Source organism: Cucumis sativus, chromosome 7 (assembly GCF_000004075.3).
Source record: "Cucumis sativus cultivar 9930 chromosome 7, Cucumber_9930_V3, whole genome shotgun sequence".
Classification (NCBI taxonomy): domain Eukaryota; kingdom Viridiplantae; phylum Streptophyta; class Magnoliopsida; order Cucurbitales; family Cucurbitaceae; genus Cucumis; species Cucumis sativus.
The window spans coordinates 8986302-9010427 of NC_026661.2; the positions used below are offsets into that span (position 1 = coordinate 8986302).

At 38.0% G+C, this 24126-nt stretch overlaps 1 long non-coding RNA gene across 1 annotated transcript; it reads right to left on the bottom strand.

Annotated features, from left to right (window-relative positions):
- Window positions 1–17814: 17814 nt before the first annotated feature.
- On the bottom strand, window positions 17815–18719 carry LOC116405013. Its single transcript, XR_004218069.1, has 3 exons — window positions 18629–18719; window positions 18282–18380; window positions 17815–17937 (listed from the first exon to the last, which is right to left on the bottom strand). It is a non-coding gene; the product is annotated as an uncharacterized LOC116405013 (long non-coding RNA).
- Window positions 18720–24126: the final 5407 nt, after the last annotated feature.

Sequence of the window (24126 nt, forward strand, 5' to 3'; positions counted from 1 at the left end):
CACCCATAACTTTAAATTCTTAAATAACAATGGAATTGACTCAAAGCAGAAGAAAACGAAAGAAAAACTCTAACCAACGATAAGAAGAAAATAAACCTTCACCCTTGATCCTTCCAATCCATTTGGGGGTTCAACACTGGACATGATCGAGAACAATCAGTTTCCAGCTGCAGGTTTAGGCATGGACGAATATCTTCCAAGAAGGGAAACGAATTTTAGCGAAGTTTGATCTACCTGTTAGCAGTGTTCTTGTTTTTGTACGGAAATGTTGTAGAAAGAGTAGAACGATGAAATAAATCACTTTGTTTTTCTCTTTACAAAGTAACCAATGACTTAAGAAGAAGACATTGCACAACAAATGACCAATAGAAAATGATACGCAATAGAAAAGAATAAAAAAGAAAACAATATGCATTTTTGTTTTCAAATTCTTGGTCAAATCGCAATTCAGAAATGAAATTTGGTTCATTATCGACGATAATATGGTGAACTAAATAACATAAGTTTCAGAGTCATGGGAGAATAATAGCCTTGCTAATTGCTCAAACTCTGAATGTGAAGGCTTTTCCCATGTGAAGGAACCCAAAGAACAAGCCAAAGCAGCATGCTTCTTCCCAATGCAAGAACATTCAGTGTATCTTCTGATTATGTCCTGAATGCAGTAGGAAAAATGATATGAAGTTGTAATTCAAGCTAAGGTTTTGTTGCATAAACCAAAAACTTAGATGGATAAAACACAAAATGCATCATGTTCCTACCTTATGCCTACTACATTGCTAACAATACACTTACTGCACTCTCAGAGAAGGAACCAGAAATGGTTCTTGATGATCTGTTAAAATCTTTTGATGAAAATGTAATTAGTGCAAAGAGCGTTGATGATTCTAAAACAGAGGCACCTCATGCTAACTCGGATGTGCAATGCTTCTCTGAAGATGAAAAAGTAAATGAAGTTTCGAAAGATGATGATTTTGTGGAGATTTCTGCTGAGGAAATCAATGAATCTGACAAATCTTCTCTGCCTACTGAAGACTTGGATGTTACTGAAGTTCACAAATCGAGCATTGCAGAAGAATTTGGTATGGAATTTGAATCTCAACAAAATGAGTCTACCTGTGAATTGGAACATAAAATTGAAGAAGATGTTGAAGAAGAAAACACACGTGAATAACTCTGCTGAAGAACTGTCTCTTCCCCACGAAAATGTGGAAGAAGAAACTGAAGTTGATGGAGATGATGCCTTGAGCAGTGATGAAGAATCTTTGGAAGTGAAAGACGATCAAGATGAAAATGATCAGATCCCACAACCGGAAATGTAGCATCAGATGCTGACATTGAAGGAGACAAGAAGGAAACAAAAATGGAGAAAAGTTCGTTCAAGCTGAAGAAGATGATACAATTATCAATAAGTCCACGGAGGAGTTCCTCGAGAATGTTTCTGATGATTTGGTTGATGTCAAGATCCAATGGAAAATGGAAGAAGAAACTCTTCCTAAAGACATAATTGTCGAAGCTATCGACTCACAACCAGAAATCCCAAATGCCATTGTTCAATGTGAGGAAGCTTTGGTGGAAATCACTATCACATCCTCCAACAACAATGCAGTTCAATCATTGGCAAACCAATTCCCTAGGCCAACAATAGAAGCCAAATCTCCCGTTGAAGAACAAACCATTAGTTTGCTAATGGACAACCCAGATGCTGAGGAAGAAGAAGCTGAAAAAGAACAGAACAAAGCAAAGTTCATTCAGTTAGTGGTGAGAGAATGATAATACTAGCCTAAGGCAGCTGAGGAAGTTGTTCAAGGAAAAACTCCAACTTAACCATAAGAAGATGGAAAATAATAACATCAACACAAAAGTTGTTGGAGGTGGCGTGAAAGTGAGAACTGCTTTACAACCAGTGCCGGAAAACAGAATGACCGTGCATTAAAAGTCTAGAAAGAGAGAGCATTGTGCATGGTTCAAACTGTGGTTTGCCTCATGTTATTGATTTTGTGTTTGTTTTATTCTTTCCATGATGTATTTTGGGAGGAGGGAAAAATGAGGTATATATATGTATACGTGTAAACAAAATCTTGTAATATTGTGTTATCTTATTAACTATGTTGTGAAGTTTATGTAACATTTCACTTGATTGTACTTTTTTTTAAAATAGGACTTTTTTTTCATAATTTTTCAAACACAACTAATATCTACTTGGACTCCTTGTACTCCTTGTAAACGGAGTGTATTCTTGATTAACTTAAACACTTAAATTTTTTTACCACACATATCAATTACTAAAATTTCATAATATCAAAATTCAACATATCCATAAGTTAAAAAACATATTTTGTAATAATACTCGAAATTTGGGATGGGTAGTCTGGGTTGTTAGTGTTGTTAGTGTTGTCAGTGTTAGAATACCCCTAGTGGTTTGTGTCAAAAATGTCTCCTTTTAAAAGTTGAAAGATGCCCTTAAACTTTCGAAAACGGTTCAAAAATACCATTGTCTTTGGTTTTAGATGAAAGTCGCTAAAGTTTTGTTTAAAAAATAATCATCAACTATTGAAAAGTTCTGTTTAAAAAATATTGATGAATTATTGAAAGTTCCATAAATATCCTTTTAAGCTTAAAAAAAATTCAAAAAAATGTTCATCAATCCAATTCATACACCTATTTCTTTACACTTATAATAAAAAGCCCATAGAAAGTAGAGAACTTGTGTAGAGAACTTTTCACTTTGCCTGAAGCTACAATAGCCCGTAGAAAGTAGGAGAGTTAAGCTTGTTAGGTTAGAATGCGTCGGTTCGTTTGGGATCAAAACTTGCATCAGAACTCTTCACTCACGGTCGAAGCTACAATAGCTGGTAGAAAGTAGGAGAGGTAAGCCTATTAAGTCATAATGCATTGGGTTCTTTCAGGATCAAACTTTCGTAGGAAACTCTTCACTCTCGACCGAAGCCACAATAACTTGTAGAAAGTAGGAAAGATAAGTTGGTCAGGTCGAAATGCGTTGGGTTCCTTCTGTATTAGTATTTGCGTAGGGAACTCTTCACTCTTGGTGAAAGCAACAATTTCCTATAGAAAGAAGGTGAGTTGAAGCGACTAAATCATAATGCGATGGGTTCCTTCGGGATCAATACTTGCGTAGGGAACTCTTAACTCTTGGTGGAAGCAAAAATAGCCCGTAGAAAGTCGAAGATTTAAGCCAATTAGTTTAGAATGTGTCAAGTTCCTTCGGGTTCAAAATTTTTGTAGGGAACTCTTCACTCTTGGTCGAAGCAACAATGGCCGGTTGAAAGTAGAAGAGTTAAGCCAGTTAGGTCAGAATGCATGTTTGGTTCTTTAGATATCCGAACTTGCACAAGGAAATCTTTGGGATCAGAACTTGTGTCGGGAACTCTTGACTCTCGATTGAAGCCACAATAGCTCGTAGAAAGTAGGAGAATTAAGCCGGTTAGGTTAAAATGCATCGGGTTCTTTGGGATCATAACTTCTTCGACAACTCTTCACTCTCGGCCGAAGCCACAATAGCCCGTAGAAAGTACGGGAGTTAAGCCATTTATGTTAGAATGCATTGGGTTCCTCGAGAATCAGAACTTGCGTAGGAAACTCTTAACTCTTAGTCAAAGCAACAATAACGCATAGAAAGTCGGGGAGTTAAGCCGGTTAGGTCGGTATGCATCGGTTTCTTCGGAATCAAAATTTGCTTAGGGAACTCTTCACTTTTGGCTGAAGCAACAATAGCCCGTAGAAAGTAGGAGAGTTAAGCTGGTTAGGTCGGAATGCGTCGGGTTCACTTGGTATCAAAATTTTCGTAGGGAACTCTTCCCTCCTGGCCAAAGAAATAATTTCATATAGAAAGTAGGAGAGTTAAAGCGGTTAGATCAGAATGTGTCGGGTTCCTTCGGGATCCATACTTGCTTAAGGAACCCTTAACTCTTGGCTGAAGCAAAAAGAGCCTGTACAAAGTCGGATAGTTAAGCCAATTAGGTCAGAAATGCGTCGATTTCCTTCAGGATCAAAATTTTCGTAGGGAACTCTTCACTCTTGGCTGAATCTTCAATAACCCGTTGGAAGTAAAAGAGTTAAGCCAGTTAGGTGAGAATGTATGTATACGTGTAAACAAAATCTTGTAATATTGTGTTATCTTATTAACTATGTTGTGAAGTTTATGTAACATTTCACTTGATTGTACTTTTTTTTAAAATAGGACATTTTTTTCATAATTTTTCAAACACAACTAATATCTACTTGGACTCATTGTACTCTTTGTAAATGGAGTGTATTCTTGATTAACTTAAACACTTAAATTTTTTTACCACACATATCAATTACTAAAATTTCATAATATCAAAATTCAACATATCCATAAGTTAAAAAACATATTTTGTAATAATACTCGAAATTTGGGATGGGTAGTCTGGGTTGTTAGTGTTGTCAGTGTTAGAATACCCCTAGTGGTTTGTGTCAAAAAAGTCTCCTTTTAAAAGTTGAAAGATGCCCTTAAACTTTCGAAAACGGTTCAAAAATACCATTGTCTTTGGTTTTAGATGAAAGTCGCTAAAGTTTTGTTTAAAAAATAATCATCAACTATTGAAAAGTTCTGTTTAAAAAATATTGATGAATTATTGAAAGTTCCATAAATATCCTTTTAAGCTTAAAAAAATTCAAAAATATGTTCACCAATCCAATTCATACACCTATTTCTTTACACTTATAATAAAAAGCCCATAGAAAGTAGAGAACTTTTCACTCTTGCCTGAAGCTACAATAGCCCGTAGAAAGTAGGAGAGTTAAGCTTGTTAGGTTAGAATGCGTCGGGTTCGTTTGGGATCAAAACTTGCATCAGAACTCTTCACTCACGGTCGAAGCTACAATAGCTGGTAGAAAGTAGGAGAGGTAAGCCTATTAAGTCATAATGCATTGGGTTCTTTCAGGATCAAACTTTCGTAGGAAACTCTTCACTCTCACCGAAGCCACAATAACTTGTAGAAAGTAGGAAAGATAAGTTGGTCAGGTCAAAATGCGTTGGGTTCCTTCCGTATTAGTATTTGCGTAGGGAACTCTTCACTCTTGGTGAAAGCAACAATTTCCTGTAGAAAGAAGGTGAGTTGAAGCGATTAGATCATAATGCGATGGGTTCCTTCGGGATCAATACTTGCGTAGGGAACTCTTAACTCTTGGTGGAAGCAAAAATAGCCCGTAGAAAGTCGAAGATTTAAGCCAATTAGTTTAGAATGTGTCGAGTTCCTTCGGGTTCAAAATTTTCGTAGGGAACTCTTCACTCTTGGTCGAAGCAACAATGGCCGGTTGAAAGTAGAAGAGTTAAGCCAGTTAGGTCAGAATGCATGTTTGGTTCTTTAGATATCCGAACTTGCACAGGGAAATCTTCACTCATGGTCGAAGCAACAATAACCTGTAGAAAGTAGGAGAGTTAAGCTGGTTAGGTCAGAATGTGTTGGCTTTCTTTGGGATCAGAACTTGTGTCGGGAACTCTTCACTCTCGATTGAAGCCACAATAGCTCGTAGAAAGTAGGAGAGTTAAGCCAGTTAGGTCAAAATGCATTTGGTTCCTTCGATATTAGAACTTGCATAGGAACTCTTAACTCTTGGTCGAAGCAACAATAGCCCATAAAAAGGTTGAGAGTTAAGCCGGTTAGGTCGGAATGCGTCGGGTTCCTTCAAGATCAAAATTTGCGTAGGGAATGCTTTCTTGGCCGAAGCAACAATAACTTGTAGAAAGTAGGAGAGTTAAGCTGGTTAGGTCAAAATGTGTCAGGTTCCTTCAATATCAGAATTTCCATAGGGAACTCTTCCCTCTTGGCCGAAGCAATACTATAGAAAGTAGGAGAGTTAAAGTGGTTAAATCATAATTCATTGGGTTCCATCGGACCAATACTTTCGTAGGGAACTCTTAACTCTTGGTGGAAGCAAAAATAGCCTGTAGAAAGTAAGAGAATTAAGACGGTTAGGTCAGAATGCATCGAGTTCCTTTGAAATCAGAATTTTCGTAGGGAACTCTTTACTATTGGCCGAAGCAACAATAGCTCGTTGGAAGAAGAAAAGTTAAGCCAGTTGGGTCAGAATGCAATTGGTTCTTTCGATATCAGAACTTGCATAGGAAAATCTTCACTCATGGTGAAAGCAATAATAGCTCGTAGAAAGTAATAGAGTTAAGCTGGTTAGGTTAGAATGCATCGAGTTCCTTTGGTATCATAACTTGTGTCAGGAACTCTTCCCTCTTAGCTGAAGCCACAATAGCCCATAGAAAGTATGAGAGCTAAGCAAAATAGGCTAAAATGCGTCGGGCTCCTTCCAGATCAGAACTTGTGTTGGGAACTTTTCACCCTCGGTTGAAGCCACAATAGACCATAGAAAGTAGGAGAGTTAAGCCGAATAGGTTAAAATGCATCTAGTTCCCTCGAGATCAGTACTTTCATCAACAACTCTTCACTCTCGACTAAACCCACAATAGCCCGTAGAAAGTAGGAGAGTTAAATCGGTTAGGTCAGAATGCGTCGGGTTCCTTTAGGATCAGAACTTGCTTAGAGAACTCTTCACTCTTTGTCGAAGCCACAATAGCCCGTAGAAAGTAGGGGAGTTAAGACGGTTGGGTCAGAATGCATCGGGTTCCTTCAGAATAAGAACTTGCATATAGAACTCTTAACTCTTGGTCGAGGCAACAATAGGTCGTTGGAAGTAGAAGAGTTAAGCTAGTTCGGTCAAAATGCATTCGGTTCTTTCGATATTAGAACTTGCGTAGGAAAATCTTCACTCATGGTCGAAGCAACAATAGCCCATAAAAAGTAGAAGAGTTAAGCATATTAGGTCAGAATGTATAGAGTTCCTTTGAGATCAGAACTTGTGTCCGGAACTCTTCACTCACGGCCGAAGCCACAATAGCCCATAAAAAGTAAGAGAGTTAAGCCGATCAGGTTAGAATGCGTCTGGTTCCTTCGTGATCAGAACTTGTTGGTGAACTCTTCACTCTCGACCAAGCAACAATAGCCTGTAGAATGTAGGAGAATTAAGTCAGATAGCTCAGAGTGCGTAGGGTTCCGTCCGGATCAAAACTTTCATAATGAAATCTTCACTTATGGTCGAAGCAACAATAACATGTAGAAAGTAGGAGAGTTAAGCCGATTAGGTTAGAATGCGTCGAGTTGCTTTGGGATTAGAACTTGTGTGAGGAACTCTTCACTCTCGGCCGAAGCCACAATAGCCCGTAGAAAGTAAAAGAGTTAAGCTGGTTTGATTAAAATGAATCGGGTTCTTTTAGAATCAGAACTTGTTCGTGAACTCTTCACTCTCGGCTGAACCTACAGTAGCCCGTAAAATGTAGGAGAGTTAAGCCGAAAAGCTCAAAGTGTGTCAGGTTCCTTCCGAATCAGAACTTTTATCGGGAACTCTTCACTCTCGGCTAAAGCCACAATACCCCATAGAAAGTACGAGAGTTAAGTCGGTTAGGCAAAAATGCATCGGGTTCCTTCGTGATCAAAACTAGCGTAGAGAACTTTTCACTCTTTGGTCGAAGCCATAATAACCCGTAGCATGTAGGAGAGTTAAGCTGGTTAGTTCAGAATGTGTTGGGTTCCTTCGAGATCAGAACTTGTGTGGAGAACTCTTCAATCTTTGTCGAAGCCATAATAACCCATAGAAAGTAGGAGAGTTAAATCGATTAGGTCAGAGTGCATCGGGTTCCTTCGAGACATGAACGTGCATTAGGTACTCTTCACTCTTGGATGAAGCAATAACAGCCCATAGAAAGTTAGAGAGATAAGTTGATTAGGTCGCAATGCATCGGGTTCCTACGGGATCAAAACTTGCGTAGGGAACTTTTCACTTTTGGTTGTAGTAACTATAGCCGGTAGAAAGTAGGAGAGTTAAGCGGGTTAGGTCAAAATCCATCGGGTTCCTTTGAGTTCAGAACTTGCGTAAAGAACTTTTCACTTCGCCGAAGCCACAATAGGCCGTAGAAAGTAGGAAAGTCAAGCCGGTTATGTCAGAATGCATCGGGTTCCTAAATTGCATAAGGAACTCTTCACTCTTGGTTGAAGCAACAATAGCCTGTAGAAAGTTGGATAGTTAAGCTAGTTAGGTCAGAATACATCAGGTTCCTTCAGAATCAAAGCTTGCGTAGAGAACTCTTCACTCTTGGCTGAAGCAACAATAACCGGTAGAAAGTAGGAGAGTTAAGCTGGTTAGGTTGGAATGTATCAAGTTCTTTACGTATCAGAATTCACATAGGGAACTTTTTACTCTTGGCCAAAGCATCAATTTCTGTAGAAAGTAGGAGAGTTAAAGTGGTTAGGTCAGAATGCGTCGGGTTCCTTCGGGATCGATAGTTGTATAGGTAACTCTTCACTCTTGGCCGAAGCAACATAGCTAGTTGAAAGTAGAAGAGTTAAGCCAATTAGGTCAGAATGCGTTGGGTTCCTTCGATATCAGAACTTGCGTAGGAAAATATTCACTCACGGCCGAAGCAACAATAGCCTGTAGAATGTAGGAGAGTTAAGCCGATTAGGTCAAAATTCGTTGGGTTCTACGGTATTCAACTTTTCCTTCCTTACACTTCTTTTTTTCTTGTTCATTTTATTGATATAATTTTTACCACAACTCATCAGATAGGAATTGATAACCATTTTCTTTTTTAGAACTGTTTTCTTTTTATTTTAAAAATTAAACATATATACAATGCTTGCACTTTTAAGATTAGTGGCGATTTAAGAAGAATGATGATGGTTCATTCGTGACTTTCATTTGTGGTTCTAGGCCTCTAAAATTTTTTTCAATTACAATACTATGACGTCAAATAACTGTCGCGAAAAGTATTATCCGAAAAGTTTCGCCTTTTCCCGCGCGTTTTTTTTCCTTTTGTGATAATTTTTTTTCCTCCCTCCATTTTGTGATATAAACAACTGTCGTAGTAGATAATTTTTGTTGTAGTGTTACTACATTTGGAACTTGACAAAAACCTGTTTGCTAGATGATCCCTTATATGACTCAATTTCTTTTTCCTAGTGTTTTTATTCACTTATAAAGTCATTTCAAACACAATACTATACATTTGATTTGTGAACTTTAGTCACTATGGTTTCTTTACCTATGCATTGCCAAATCAAGCACTATACCATAAAACTTCTAGGACTAACTTATGAATTGATCAATTAAAATGACATGATTTGCACTATAGACGCCTTTTGCACACCACTTAGGTTGGTTTAGCACTATAGTTCTTGTCTTATTTACCATTTTTGGTCGTTAATTCCTTCTTTGTTTTTCAATTTTTGGTAGTTTATGAGTTAAGAAAGCTCACACTTAAGCATTGTTTGATAGTCTTTACAGCCTAAGCACCTCTTGGACACTACATAGGTTGGTTGGCACTATAGTTGATGCACTTGCACACTTGGTTTCCATTTAAGGTCCTTAAGTCCTTTTTGGTCACTTTTTGGTAGGTTATGTGTTGGAAATTGATAAGAAACCCCTAGGCATTGGATCTAAGAATCATGTTAAACAACAAGACTCAAAGAACACAACCCCACTAGCCGCAAAACCAATTTGATTTCAACCCCTAAGATAGGCTACATACAAATTGCTTAGATGATCTAAGAAACCAAGGATCGAACAAAATTAGAAACTCCCATCAATCCTTAATCTTCAAAACACTCCACAAGTAAGGTAGATCAATTCTCACTTGAATGCTTCAAATGTTTGTGCATTCTATCACAACAGACAAGAACAAAATTCTACATTCTAGAATTTTCAGATTTCTTTCATCCCAAATTCTTCTTTTTAAATGTGGAAAAATTACAACCCTATTTATACTAATTAAAATATGAAATGAAAGGTCAAAACATTTAATTTGATAACCTTTCAACTAACATAATAACTAAAAACACATAAACATTATTTCTTAAACATTTAAATTTATGACTTTTGAGTTGCCCAAAATAACTCTTCAACTTCCAAGCATTGCATCTACTCAACTTCTTCATTTGATTCAATCATGATTTCTTGATCCATATCAGGAATGCTCACAGTTAAACATTCTTGGTTTGTCTTTAAACCTTAGGCACCTTTTGGACACTACTTGGGTTGGTCTGGCACTATAGTTGTTGCTTTTGTGCACTTATTTTCATTTTGGGTCGTTAAGTCCTTTTTTCTGACATTTTGGTAGATTTTGAGTTGAGAAAGCTCACACTTAAGCATTCTTTGGTTGTGTTTATATAATAGGCACGTTTTTTAAACTACTTAGGTTTGTTTGGCACTATAATTATTGCACATGCGCACTTGGTTGCCATTTCGGGTCGTTAAGTTATTTTTTCAGATATTTTGGTAGGATATGAGTCGACAAAGCTCACACTTACAAGTTCTTGGGTTGCATTTACAGCTTAGGCACTTTTTGGACACTACTTAGGTATGTTTCGCACTATAGTTGTTTCACTTAGGCACTTGGTTGCCAATTGGGGTCGTTAAGTCTTTTTTTTTTTACATTTTTGTTTGTTATGAGTCGAGAAAGCTCACACTTAAATATTATTTGGTTGCGTTTATAGCTTACGCAACTTTTGGATACTACTTAGGTATGTTTGACATTTTATTTGTTGCTCTTGGGCACATGCTTGCCATTTCGAGTCGTTAAATCATTTTTTCTGACTTATCGGTAGGTTATGAGTCGGGAAAGCTCACACTTAAGCATTCTTTGGTTGTCTTTAAACCTTAGTCACCTTTTAGACACTAATTAGGTTGTTTTAACAGCATATTTGTTTAACTTACGCACTTGGTTGAAATTTTTGTTCATCAAGTCCTTTTTTGTGATTTTTTGGTAGCTTATGAGTTAAGAAAGCTCACACTTAAGCATTCAATGGTTGCCTTTACAACTTAACACCGTTTGGATAGTAGTTAGGTTGGTTTGACACTATAGTTATTGAATTTGGGCACTTGGTTGCCATTTCGGGTTGTTAAGTCATTTTTTTCTCATTTTTTCGTAGCTTATGAGTTGGAAAAGCTCACAGTTAAGCATTGTTTGGTTGATTTTAAGCCTTATGCACCTTTTGGACACTAGTTAGGTTAGTTTGGCACTATATTTGTTGCACTTGGGCACTTGTTGCAATTCGAGTCGTTAAGTCCTTTTTTCTAACATTTTGGTAGGTTATAAGTAGAGAAAGTTCACACTGAAGCATTCTTTGATTGCATTTACAACGTAGGCACCTTTTGGACACTACCTAGGTTGGTTTGGCATTATAGCTGTTGCACTTGGACACTTGATTTCCACTTCAGGTCGTTAAGTCCTTTTTCTCACATTTTTTAAAGTTATGATTTGGAAAATCTCACACTTAAGCATTTTTTTTGCTGTCTTTAAACCTTAGGAACCTTTTGGACATTAATAAGGTTTCTTTGGCACCATAGTTGTTGCACTTTGGCACTTGGTTGCAATTTCGGGTTGTTAAGTCCTTTTTTCTAACTTTTGTTAGGTTATGAGTCGGGAAAGCTAACACTTAAGCATTCTTTTGTTTCCTTTACAGCTTACGCACCTTGGTTTGGCACTATAGTTGTTGTACCTTGGCATTTGGTTGTCATTCCGGGTTGTTAAATTCTTTTTTCTAACTTTTTAGTTGGTTATGAGTCTAGAAAGCTCACATTTAAGCATTCTTTGGTTTTCTTTAAAGCTTAGGCACCTTTTGGACACTACTTAGGTTTATTTGGCACTATAGTAGTTGCATTTGGGCACTTGGTTGCGATTTTAGGTTGTTCAGACCTTTTTTTCTCACTTTTTGGTAGCTTATGCATTGGAAAAGCTCACAGTTAAGCATCGTTTGGTTGTCTTTAAATCTTAGGCACATTTTGGACACTAGTTAGGTTTGTTTGGCACTATAGTGTTGCATCTGGACACTTGGATGCAATTTGTGTCGTTAAGTCCTTTTTTCTAATATTTGAGTAGGTTATGAGTAGAGAAAGCTAACACTTAAACATTCTTTGTGTTGGAATTTATGTCCTAAAACAGAACAAGAATTCTAACCAACGATAACAAAAAAATCCACCTTAACCCTTGATCCATGCCGTCCATTGGGAGGTACAGCACTGGACATGATTGAGAACTATCGGTTCCCAGCCGCAAGTTTCGACATCGACAAAGATTTTCCAAGGGAAATGAAAATTTTGGAAATGGGTAGTGAAGAAAAATAAGGTTGAAAGGATTTTGTTTGGAGAGTGGACAAAATTATGACCGATGTGGAGAAAAGGGAACATATGGGGTTCGGTTTACAGGGATTTTTCTTAAGGATTGTTGGAATAACAAAGAGATTGTGAGGAGATTTAAGGGCAACGACAAGAATGGCAGAATGTTAAATCCCAAAAGACTAAATGGCCAATTGAATGTTTAAGTAGATTGATTTGCCTGATAGCTGTTTTCTTGCTTCTTTACGGAAATGGGGTAGAAAGAGTAGAACGATGACATAGTTCACTTTGTTTTTCTCTTTACAAAGTAGCCAATGACTTAAAAGAAAGACATTGCACAACAAGACCATTAGAAAATAATATACGTAAGAAAGAATACAACGTAAGCAGAAAAGAAATGGAAGAAAAATACCCCAAAACTTCAAAATGCAATATGATCATAACAAATTTGTATCATCATGAACAGATCGAACAAACTCCAAAACAGATTTTGCAGTGGGCTTCCGACTCAAATAAACAGCCTCCATGCCTCCAAAACGTTCCTAAGAAAAGATTCAGCTCCCTACCAATAAATTTTAAAGTATATGTAAATTTTAGATATTAAGTAAAAAAGAGAATATGTAAGTTGAATTTTAATCGGTAAAATATGGATGTCTAGAAACAAATTTTTAATTTTTAAAAGTTGATTGATAATTATTTGATTTCTTTAAATTCAACAACATAAAATTCGATAAGAGAAGGTTGTCACATGCTTGAGTATGTGTTGAATCAAATATGGACTCTCGGCAAGGGGTGTATCTTGGCCATATAATTTCGGGCAAGGGGTAGAGGTTGATCCCGGAGAAAATTAGATCTATCAAAGAATGGCCCGTGCCCACTAATGTCCGTGAAGTTCGTGGATTTCTTGGGTTGACAGGATATTATCGAAGATTTGTAATGAATTATGGAAGTGTGGCTGCTCCTTTGACTCAACTATTGAAGAAAGGAGCATATGAATGGACTGTTGCAGCTGCTGAAGCTTTTGAGAGATTTAAAGATGGCTACGATGACTCTCCCAAACTTAGCACTGCCAAATTTTTCCTTACCATTTGAAATAGAGACCGATGCTTCTGGATACGGGGTAGGTGCTGTCTTAATTCAAAAATCATCGGCCAATTGCTTATTTGAGCCAGACATTAGCTATGAGGGATCGTGCTAAACCAGTTTATGAACGGGAATTAATGGCTGTAGTTTTGGCTGTGCAACGCTGTAGACCTTATCTTTTGGGCAAGAGGTTTGTAGTGAAAACTGATCAACGATCATTGAAACTTTTATTAGAACAAAGGGTTATCCAACCTCAACATCAGAGGTGGATTGTTAAGCTTCTTGGCTACAATTTTGATGTCGTGTATAAACCGGGACTAGAAAACAAAGCAGCAGATGCCTTTTCTCGTGTCCCTCCTACTGCCCAACTTAATCAACTTACTGTTGAGATCAGTTAAATTGGCAGTCCCAACACTGAAGTTGACCCTAAATTAGTCCCAGAAATTAATGGGATGGATCTGAATTTCTTGTTCAATGATGACGATATTCTCCCTATTAAAATTCCCCTCGATTTGCCTAAAGATTTAGTGTCTATAGTCGGTGATTGTGGAATCATTCTAGCTTAAATTATTCACATGGTTTCTCTCATGGAAATTCCATTGCAAAATGGAAGGTTCACTTGGTCTAGAGACGGTAATTCTCCTTGAAGATCATTATTAGACAGATTCTTCATAAATCAGATGTGGGATGTTTGTTTTGAAAATTCTCGGGTTTCTCGAAAAGCACGCATCTTCTCGGATCACTTTCCTTTATTCTTGGAGGCTGGTTCTTTTCTTTGGGGTCCCTCTCCTTTTCGGTTTTGTAACAGCTGGTTGGTGTCCAGTGATTCTAATCAGATTATTGTTGAAACAGTGAGCAACTCTAACTTCCAGGGATGGGCTGGTTTCATTCTTCATGAGCAGTTGAGATCAGTTAAATTGGCAGTAAAAGCTTGGAATATTGCTGCGCAAGCTAAGGTAAAAAAAAAACAGAGAAATCCTTGATGTCAAAATTAGAAAAATATGATTCTGTGGCTGAGTTGATTGGATTAAATCAAGAAGAGTTGAATTCTAGAGTTGCTTTGCAAGCGGAATTACTTAGTATTTATCAAAACGAAGCGTAATTTATTCAGAAGAGTAAACTCAATTGGCTTTCTTCGGGTGATGAGAATACGGGCTTCTTCCACCGGTTTCTAAATGCGAAAAAAAGAAGGAACCTCATAACGAAACGACCTAAAACATGCTCAAAACGTGTCTAAGTTAGGTTATCAGCAAATTATTTGGGCCAAAACGTGATTTTGCGTTGATTTTGCGTTGTTGATGAACTGTTAGACAAATTATTTGGGGCAACCATATTCTCCAAAATTGATTTAAAGTTAGGTTATCAGCAAATTCGGGTGTGGGCAGCCGATGTTCACAAAACAGCGTTTCGAACCCACGAGGGGCCCTATGAATTCCTTGTGATGCTGTTTGGGTTGAAACGCTCCGGCAACATTCCAATCAATCATGAGTGATGTTCTTCGCCCATATTTACGCAAGTTTGTTTTGGTTTTCTTTGATGACATCTTAATTTACAGCAAGTCCTTGGACGAGCATTTGCACCAATTGGCAATGGTTTTAGAAACTCCAGTAGCTCATCAACTGGTAGCCAACTTTAAAAAATGCCAATTTGCGGTTGACAAAATTGAATACTTGGGCGATGTTATTTCTTCAGAGGGGTGGCAGCGGATCCAACAAAAATAGAAGCGATGGTTAAATGGCCAGCACCCAAGAACGTGAAGGAGCTAGGTGGGTTTTTTGGGGCTAACGGGGTATTATCGGAAATTTGTTGCAAACTACGGTTCTATTGTGCTCCCCCCTTGACACAACTGTTAAAAAAAGGTAACTTTAAGTGGAATGAGACGATCGAGAACGCATTTCAGCAGTTAAAAGTCAGCAATGATGTCTGTCCCGATGCTAGGTATTCCTGATTTTTCACAAAGTTTTGTGCTGGAAACTGATGCTTCGGGTGTGGGTATTGGGGCTGTCCTAATGCAAAATCAACGACCAGTGGCCTTTTTCAGTCAAGCTTTACCTATTACCCATAGGTTTAAGGCTGTTTATGAACGGGAGCTTATGGCAATAGTGCTGGCTGTTCAAAAATGGCGACCATATCTATTGGGTAAGCCTTTTGTGGTGCGTACAGATCAGAAAAGTTTGAAGTTTCTCCTTGAACAACGGGCTATCGGGGGAGAATATCAGAGATGGATCGCTAAACTATTGGGGTATGATTTTGTGATTGAGTACAAGAAAGGATTGGAAAACAAAGCGGCCGATGCCTTATAGAGATTACCACCGGTATTTGAATTGGGCCTCGTAAGTATTGTGGGCGGGCTAAACCCTTCAGTTTTCATCGATCAAGTGGCTGGAAATGAATCTCTTAACAATATTCGACTATCCTTGATAAATGGACAACAAGCTCCAGAGGGATATTCGCTACAAGGAGGAGGATTCACCTGATATTACTTTATTATTAGCTGAATTCCATAACAGCCAAATAGGGGGACATCATGTGTGCATTGAAAACATATCAAAGGCTAGCAAGGGAGGTATATTGGCGAGGTATGACAGCCCATATCCGCACCTATGTTGCTGAATGTTCCGTGTGTCAACAAGCCAAATACTTGTCTTTAACTCCGGCTGGTTTTCTTCAAGCATTACCCATTCCGGACCGTGTGTGGGAAGATATTAGTATGGATTTTATTGAGGGCCTCCCAAATCCGAGGGTTATGATGTTATATTGGTAGTTGCGGATCTTCTTTCCAAGTATGCACATTTCATCCCCTTGAAACATCCATTTGGTGCAAAAGTGGTTGCTGCTGTTTTTATGCGAGAGATTATTCGTTTGCATGGATGCCCCTGAAGTATAGTGGCGGATCGTGATCGTATTTTCACAAGTCTATTATGGGAAGAGTTGTGGAGGTTGTTGGAAACTCAGTTGAGACGAAGCACCACTTACCACCCCAAACAGATGGTCAAACGGAAGTTGTCAATCGAGGGGTGGAGACATATCTAGGGTATTTTTCTATGAACACACCTAAACAATGGGTTAAATGGCTAGCTTGGGCTGAATTGAGCTATAATACAACAGTCCGTACAGCCACATTGATGACCCCTTCGAGGCCCTCTCTGGGCGACCACCCCCCTCTATATTACCATATGTGAAGGGCTCGAGCCGGGTGAATGATGAAGTAGACCATTTGAAAGAAAGAGATGAAATTTTGGGCGTTTTGAAGGCCAATTTACTGAAAGCACAGCAGCGAATGGTCAAATATGCTAATGCTAAAAGACGGGAGGTGCAGTTTGAGGTTCATGATTGGGTTTATGTGTTTATGTGAAGTTACGCCCTTACCGACAGTCCTCTCTCAGCCGTTTTAAGCACTCCAAATTGGCCCCAAGATTCATTGGTTCATTTATGATCGTGGCACGAATTCGTTTCGTTGCATACCGTTTGGCCTTCCCAAGGAATCGCTTATACACCCGGTCTTTCATGTTTCTGCTCTTCGCAAGGTCGTGGGTTCAAACAGGCCATTATTCCCAATTTCAAAAGATTTGGCTGCTGATTTGTCTATGCAAGTGTCTCCGGTAGAAGTATTGGGAGTTCGCAAAACAATAGAAAAGGAGGACAACTTAGAAGTTTTGATCCGTTGGAGTGAGGGGACACTTGAAAGTGCAACGTGGGAACAAGCTGCTCTTATTCAAGAAACAGTTTCCTGAATTCCACCTTGAGGACAAGGTGGCTATTTGGGGGGCGGGTAATGATAGACCTCCCATAGTAAAGGTGTATTCCCGTAGAGACAAGAATAGGAAGAAGAAAGAATGATTGAGAGTTAGTTGATATTTTTCTATTTGTGTGGGCCCTTAGGAATGTGTTTGTTAGAGTGGGGCAAGTATTTTGTTATTTCTCTAAGCAATTACTTAAGTTTCTTGAGTGGGAGGGTATGGGTATCTTGATTTTGGTATAGACTCTCATTAGAGAAGTGTGTAGAGATTGGGGAGCTCTCAAATCCTCCCCCATAGTTGATAAATAAAATTTTGGCTAAAGCCTTGACAAAAGCTAATGTAGAACATCCCCCTTCTTTATGTTTCTTGAGTTTTATCCTAGAGGAGGTGTTTGAATTACCATTTTTATAGTTTAGGATTAGTTATTTGAATTAACAATTTTGAATCTTGAGTTAGTTATAAGTAAACTAACTCAACCCCAAGTTAGTTTAACAACTCTTGTAATCTCCAGCTTATAAAAAGGCTTCTCATTTTCATTAATAAATGATAAAAAAAAAGGCATTATACATAAAGATTTCCTAGCTTTGCAATTACAGCATCAAAAGCAATGTACAGTTCAGATGAGACTTTATTCCAGTATAGAGTAGCTCTGTAATTGCAGATCAAGAAGTGAATGTAGCATGGAAATCCCAAATTCAACATTTGGAAGTTAGCAATTGACAATCTCATTAGTAGGCAGTGCACCCATAATAAAATGTAAGATTTTTAGAACCCTAAAAATTCAAGTAACTTGCAACTAGTCATTCTCATGACCATCAATACTACGATTAGTGGATCAGCACAAAATACAAAACAGTAAGACAGTAAATCTTTAAAAACCTTACTTCTGTTTTAACTTGCTCAAGAAGAATGTTGCAAAAAGTATATCAACAAGAATTCCTTCAAACATGACCTACAGGAAGAAGGGTAAGACAACAACAACATCCTGTCAAAAATCATTTAATGTGATTGAGATCTTTTAGCATGACTGCTTGAGAACTTTTAGCACAACCGGGCAGCAACTTCAATAACAGAAAAACATGCATAATGTAGGAAGACAGCAGATTTCAAATTATGACATTGTATTTATGAATGTCAGGCGATTCATTGATGTTCCAAAATTCAACCAAAGTATGGGGTGAAAGATATATAAGAATCTTCCATGATAAGGCCAAGACCAGGATATCCTTATCCAAAAAAAGAAAAAACTAATCAACCAAAGTAAATTCCATGTATGATTGGGAATTATGGCCATACCTTTGCCAAAAGAACTTCGAGGAAATGGAAAAACTGGAGATGTTGCTCATGTATCATTCCCGAACCAGGATTGGGGTAGAGCAAATGGTCAGCAATTTGCTGGATTACCAAGCAGAAAATAACTTATATTAGAAAAAATGAACAATACATACCCACATATTACTGAAATTTTATGAAATAGATTTCAAGCAACCAATTTTTATATTGAAATGTGATCTCACAACTATTTTTATTTTGAAAAGCGATTTCAAACAACTATGGCTGTCTCATCACACTTCATGTTATCCAATAATACTACAGGATTAACAAAGCCATGCCATGCTAATAATAAGGAATGTCGTGATAACCTTAAATAAACCATACTGCACGTCAAAGGCTGCCCGTGTAATGTTCTCCATGACATCTTTAAAAATACCACCACCACCAATTCCTGCCTCCTCAACTCCAAATTCATTAACAAAAGACACATGTATCTGCATGCAGAAAAGTGAAGCAATTGACCCAACACAAACAAGAAAAAACTAATAAACAATTACAAGTAACTCTGCAACTATAGGATGCAGAAGAGGGAAGGGGTCGTTTTCACGAGGGCAAAGAAAAAGATAGAAAAAAGTAAGATAACAATTTCATTTTTCATAAATCATGGAAGTCTGAAATTACTGATCCTCGAAGATCAACTTCAGACAATGCACTCATCTGACTGAAAGCATCTTCCAATATATGATTTCGTCGAATTCTAAACCGGTTTCTGGCAAAAACAGCAAGAGATCCATTCTTTGCCTAGCTGCTGCTAGTTGTGTCTGTGAAATGAGTTATAGAGAAAGTAACCATAAATAAAAAATATCTTACATATTTCTATAACTAACAGTCATCCAAGAAATTCAATATTGTGGATAAGGAAACCAAAAAATAACTTGCTTACAGTGAAAATCTTAACCTGCTAGTAAACGGTACTAAAAAGGGAACTCGCTTGTGTATATCATTTGCTCTGGTATTTTCTATCACTGCCTAAAAGAAACAAGGCCAAGTAAATAATTAGAATTACGATCAGATAGTGGTTTCTCTCATGGAAATTCCATTGCAAAATGGAAGGTTCACTTGGTCTAGAGACGGTAATTCTCCTTGAAGATCATTATTAGACTGATTCTTCATAAATCAGATGTGGGATATTTGTTTTGAAAATTCTCGGGTTTCTCGAAAAGCACGCATCTTCTCGGATCACTTTCCTTTATTCTTGGAGGCTGGTTCTTTTCTTTGGGGTCCTCTCCTTTTCAGTTTTTGTAACAGCTGGTTGGTGTCCAGTGATTCTAATCAGATTATTGTTGAAACAGTGAGCAACTCTAACTTTCAGGGATGGGCTGGTTTCATTCTTCATGAGTAGTTGAGATCAGTTAAATTGTTAGTTGATTATGTTCAAACCAAATTTCTGGTAAAATGGCCTTTACTGCATTTAACCAAATCAATCTTGGTTTCTTCTTGAGAATGGGACATGAAATAAGCTGGACCGCGTTCTCCTAAATCTATAGTCGAAAACCCAATTCAAATGAAGATAGCCAAGTAAGCCAAAACCAACACTTCTTTGCATGTAGGCAGGAGAAGAAAATATGATGTAAATCTTCTAAAGCATGCAAACACAAGGGACAAACATGAGGAGATAAACTGAGAAAGGGAGGTTTCATTTGCAAAACTTCTGCACAGTTCATAGTCCATTTCGCATTCTCCAAAGCGTGATATTCACTTCTAGGGCTTTCTGTCTTCCAAATTGTCGAGTACTTTGTTTTCAAGACTGTGTTAGAACATGTTTGGCTGATTAATAAATTAGTAGAACACACTATTTGGTGTTCTATCATTTTGGTATCGGAGAAACCGAATCTGTGAAGTTCTATATCATGGCTCAAATGCGAATTGAGGAAAAGTTGGAAATGGTAGATCAAGAAATATCCGGCATTCGAGCAGAATTACATGATCTGCCAACAATCAAGGAAAACATGTCATCTTTGGCGAAGAGTATTGAGAGGTTAGGAGTACAGGCTGAGAAGCAACAACAGCAACTAGAAACACTGTTGAAATATATTGAAGGAATGATCAAAGGGAAGACAACGATGGAAGAAGTACTAGAAGGATCATCAAGTGAGTTGATAGCATGGTTGATGTCAGTGATTGGACGATGATGGGAGGAAAATATGAGGAAAAACATACCAAGTTGGAGGGTGAAGATTCTGCGGGCGACCGAAGCAAATTTAAAAAAATTGAAATGCCAGTTTTTGTGGGAAATGATCCTGATTCTTGGTTGTTTAGGGCTGAGAGATACTTTCAGATACACAAACTGAGTGAGTCAGAGAAAATGACTGTGTCCATTATTAGTTTTGATGGAGCAGCTTTGAATTGGTATAGATCTCATGAAGATCGTGAACCGTTTGTTAATTGGGACGATTTAAAGAAGAGACTTATTGTTTGATTTCGATCGAGTCGTGAGGGATCAATTCTGGGAAGATGTTTAAAGATCAAGCAAGAAATTACAGTGGAAGAATATTGGAATTTATTTGATAAATCAGTAGCACCATTGCCTTTTCTACAAAAGGCTGTCTTAGAAGAAAAATTTATGAATGGTTTGAAACCATGGATTAAGGCAGACATGGAATGTTGGGAACCTATGGCTTGTTCAAATGATGAAGTTGGCCCAAAAGATTGAGAACCGAGAAGTGATAATGGGAGAATCAAGTTTCAAACGTGCAGCGGATGGAAAATTCCAGGTTTCTGCTTCTTTTAAACCTCAAATTCCTGTGATTTCTAATGATAATAAGTCAGGAGGGATTGTTCGAATGCGGATGATTACACTTCGAGGAGTGGCTGGTGAACCTAATCGACGAGAAGGACCACTAAAACGACTTTCTGATGCTGAATTTCAGGCTAGACGTGAGAAAGGTCTCTGTTTTCGTTGTGAGGAATGATTTTTTGTGGGCCATAAGTGTAAAGTGAAAGATCATAAGGAACTTAGAGTTTTAGTTGTTGGGGCAAATGGGGAAGAACTAGAGTAGTTGAAGAAGAGGATTCAAAAGTGGAAACTGAAATACAGGAGACTGAAGTTGTTAAACCAGAAGAACCCGTGATCGAATTATCAATAAATTCGGTGGTGGGATTAACAAACCCTGGAACTATGAAAATTGAAGGTATGATTAGAGAAAGGTCAGTAGTAGTATCGATAGATTGCGGCGCGACCAATAATTTTATATCTGAAAAGTTAGTAACTCAATTGTTGTTGCAGTTGCAGGAAACTTCTGATTATGGGGTTATTTTGGGGTCTGAATCTGCTGTAAAAGGGAAGGGAATTTGTAAACAAGTGGAACTGCTATTGGGTGAATGGAAGGTTGTGGATAATTTTCTTCCATTGGAATTGGGGGGGAGTGGATGTCATTCTTGGTATGCAATGGCTACATACATTAGGAGTAACCGAAGTAGATTGGTGAAAACTTACTTTGACATTCATACAAAATGGGAAGAAGGTTGTATTGAGGGGAGATCCGAGTCGTACGAAGGCTAGGGTGAGTTTGAAGCACATGATGAAGACATGGACAGAACTTGATCAGGGATTTCTGATTGAGTGTAGATCTTTGGAAGGTGGAATGGCATTTGCAGCGATGTATGGGGTTGATGAAGTGCCTACCACATGAGTCTATTCCAGCCGTGTTAGCTAAGAATGAAGATGTTTTTGATTGGCCTGGAGAGTTGCCACCAAATGTACCATTGAACATCATATACATCTTAAGAAGGGACTAATCCAGTCAATGTTCGGCCTTATAGATATGCATACCAGCAAAAGGAGGAGATGGAAAGATTGGTTGATGAAATGATGGCATTTGGCATAAAAACCTAGTACTAGTCCATATTCGAGCCCGGTCTTGTTGGTGAAAAAAAAATGGTAGTTGACGGTTTTGTGTAGATTACCGTGCGTTGAATAGTGTGACCGTTCCAGACAAGTTTCCTATTCTAGTAGTAGAGGAATTGTTTGATGAACTTAATGGGGCTAATTATTTTCGAAGATTGATCTCAAGGCGGGATATCATCAAATTAGAATGTGTAAAAAGGATGTGAAGAAAACAGCTTTTAGAACTCACGAGGGGCATTATGAGTTTCTTGTCATGCCTTTTGGGCTCACCAATGCACCATCAACGTTTCAAGCTTTGATGAATAGTATCTTTAAACCTTACCTACACAGGTTTTCTTAGTCTTTTTTGATGATATATTAATTTACAATAGAAGTTTGGATGAAAATCTTCAACATTTAGAATGGGTGCTAGAGGTGCTGCGAGAGAATAAATTATATGCTAATATGCACAAGTGTGGGTTTGCCAAAATGAAAGTGGAGTATCTTGGCCATATAATTTCGGCGCAAGGGTGTAGAGGTTGATCCCGAGAAAATTAGATCTATCAAAGAATGGCCCGTGCCCACTAATGTCTGTGAAGTTCGTGGATTTCTTGGGTTGACAGGATATTATCGAAGATTTGTAATGAATTATGGAAGTGTGGCTGCTCCTTTGACTCAATTATTGAAGAAAGGAGCATATGAATGGACTGTTGCAGCTGCTGAAGCTTTTGAGAATTTAAAGATGGCTACGATGACTCTCCCAATCTTAGCACTGAATGATTTTTCCTTACCATTTGAAAATAGAGACCGATGCTTCTGGATACGGGGTAGGTGCTGTCTTAATTCAAAATCATCGACCAATTGCTTATTTTGAGCCAAACATTAACTATGAGGGATCGTGCTAAACCAGTTTATGAACGGGAATTAATGGCTGTAGTTTTGGCTGTGCAACACTGTAGACCTTATCTTTTGGGCAAGAGGTTTGTAGTGAAAACTGATCAACGATCATTGAAACTTTTATTGGAACAAAGGGTTATCCAACCTCAACATCAAAGGTGGATTGCTAAGCTTCTTGGCTACAATTTTGATGTCGTGTATAAACTGGGACTAGAAAACAAAGCAGCAGATGCCTTGTCTCGTGTCCCTCCTACTGCCCAACTTAATCAACTTACTGTTGAGATCAGTTAAATTGGCAGTCCCCAACACTGAAGTTGACCCTAAAATAGTCCCAGAAATTAATGGGATGGGTCTGAATGTCTTGTTCAATGATGAAGATATTCTCCCTATTAAAATTCCCCTGGATTTGCCTAAAGATTTAGTGTCTATAGTCGGTGATTGTGGAATCATTATGGCTTAAATTAGATGTGCAACTGCCTTTTCCTCCTCCCAGTCATTATTAAGGTTGTCTCCTGGAACACTAAGGGTTTGAACGACTCCTCTAAACATGCAGCACTTAAAAAATTCATCAACAATTGTAGTCATGATTCAAGAATCTAAGAAGGACACCTTGAACTTGGCTTTTATAAAATCATTGTGGAGTTCAAAGGATATTGGCTGGATTATGTGGCTTCTGTTGGATCTTCTGGGGGAATTCTTACCATGTGGGACAGCAGTAAAATATCTGTAACAGAGGTCATTAAAAGACGCTTCTCTTTGTCAATCAAATGCCTCACTTTGTGCAAAAAAGGTTTGTTGGATCACAAATGTCTATGGCCCTTGTGGTTGCAGAGAAAGGAAATTGGTTTGGCCCGAATTGGCCTGATTGTTCGGCCATGGCCTGGTGCATAGGTGGGGATTTTAATATCACTCGTTGGGCCCGGGAAAGATTTTCTTTTGGCAGAAGTACTAGAGGAATGTCATTATTCAATAACATTACTATCATGTTTGTCAACTGTCAAACTAACTCTTTTAAGTTATTTAGTGTGACACTACAAAGTTATGAACACCATAATCTTAATTAAAACCTTTAATAAACAAATG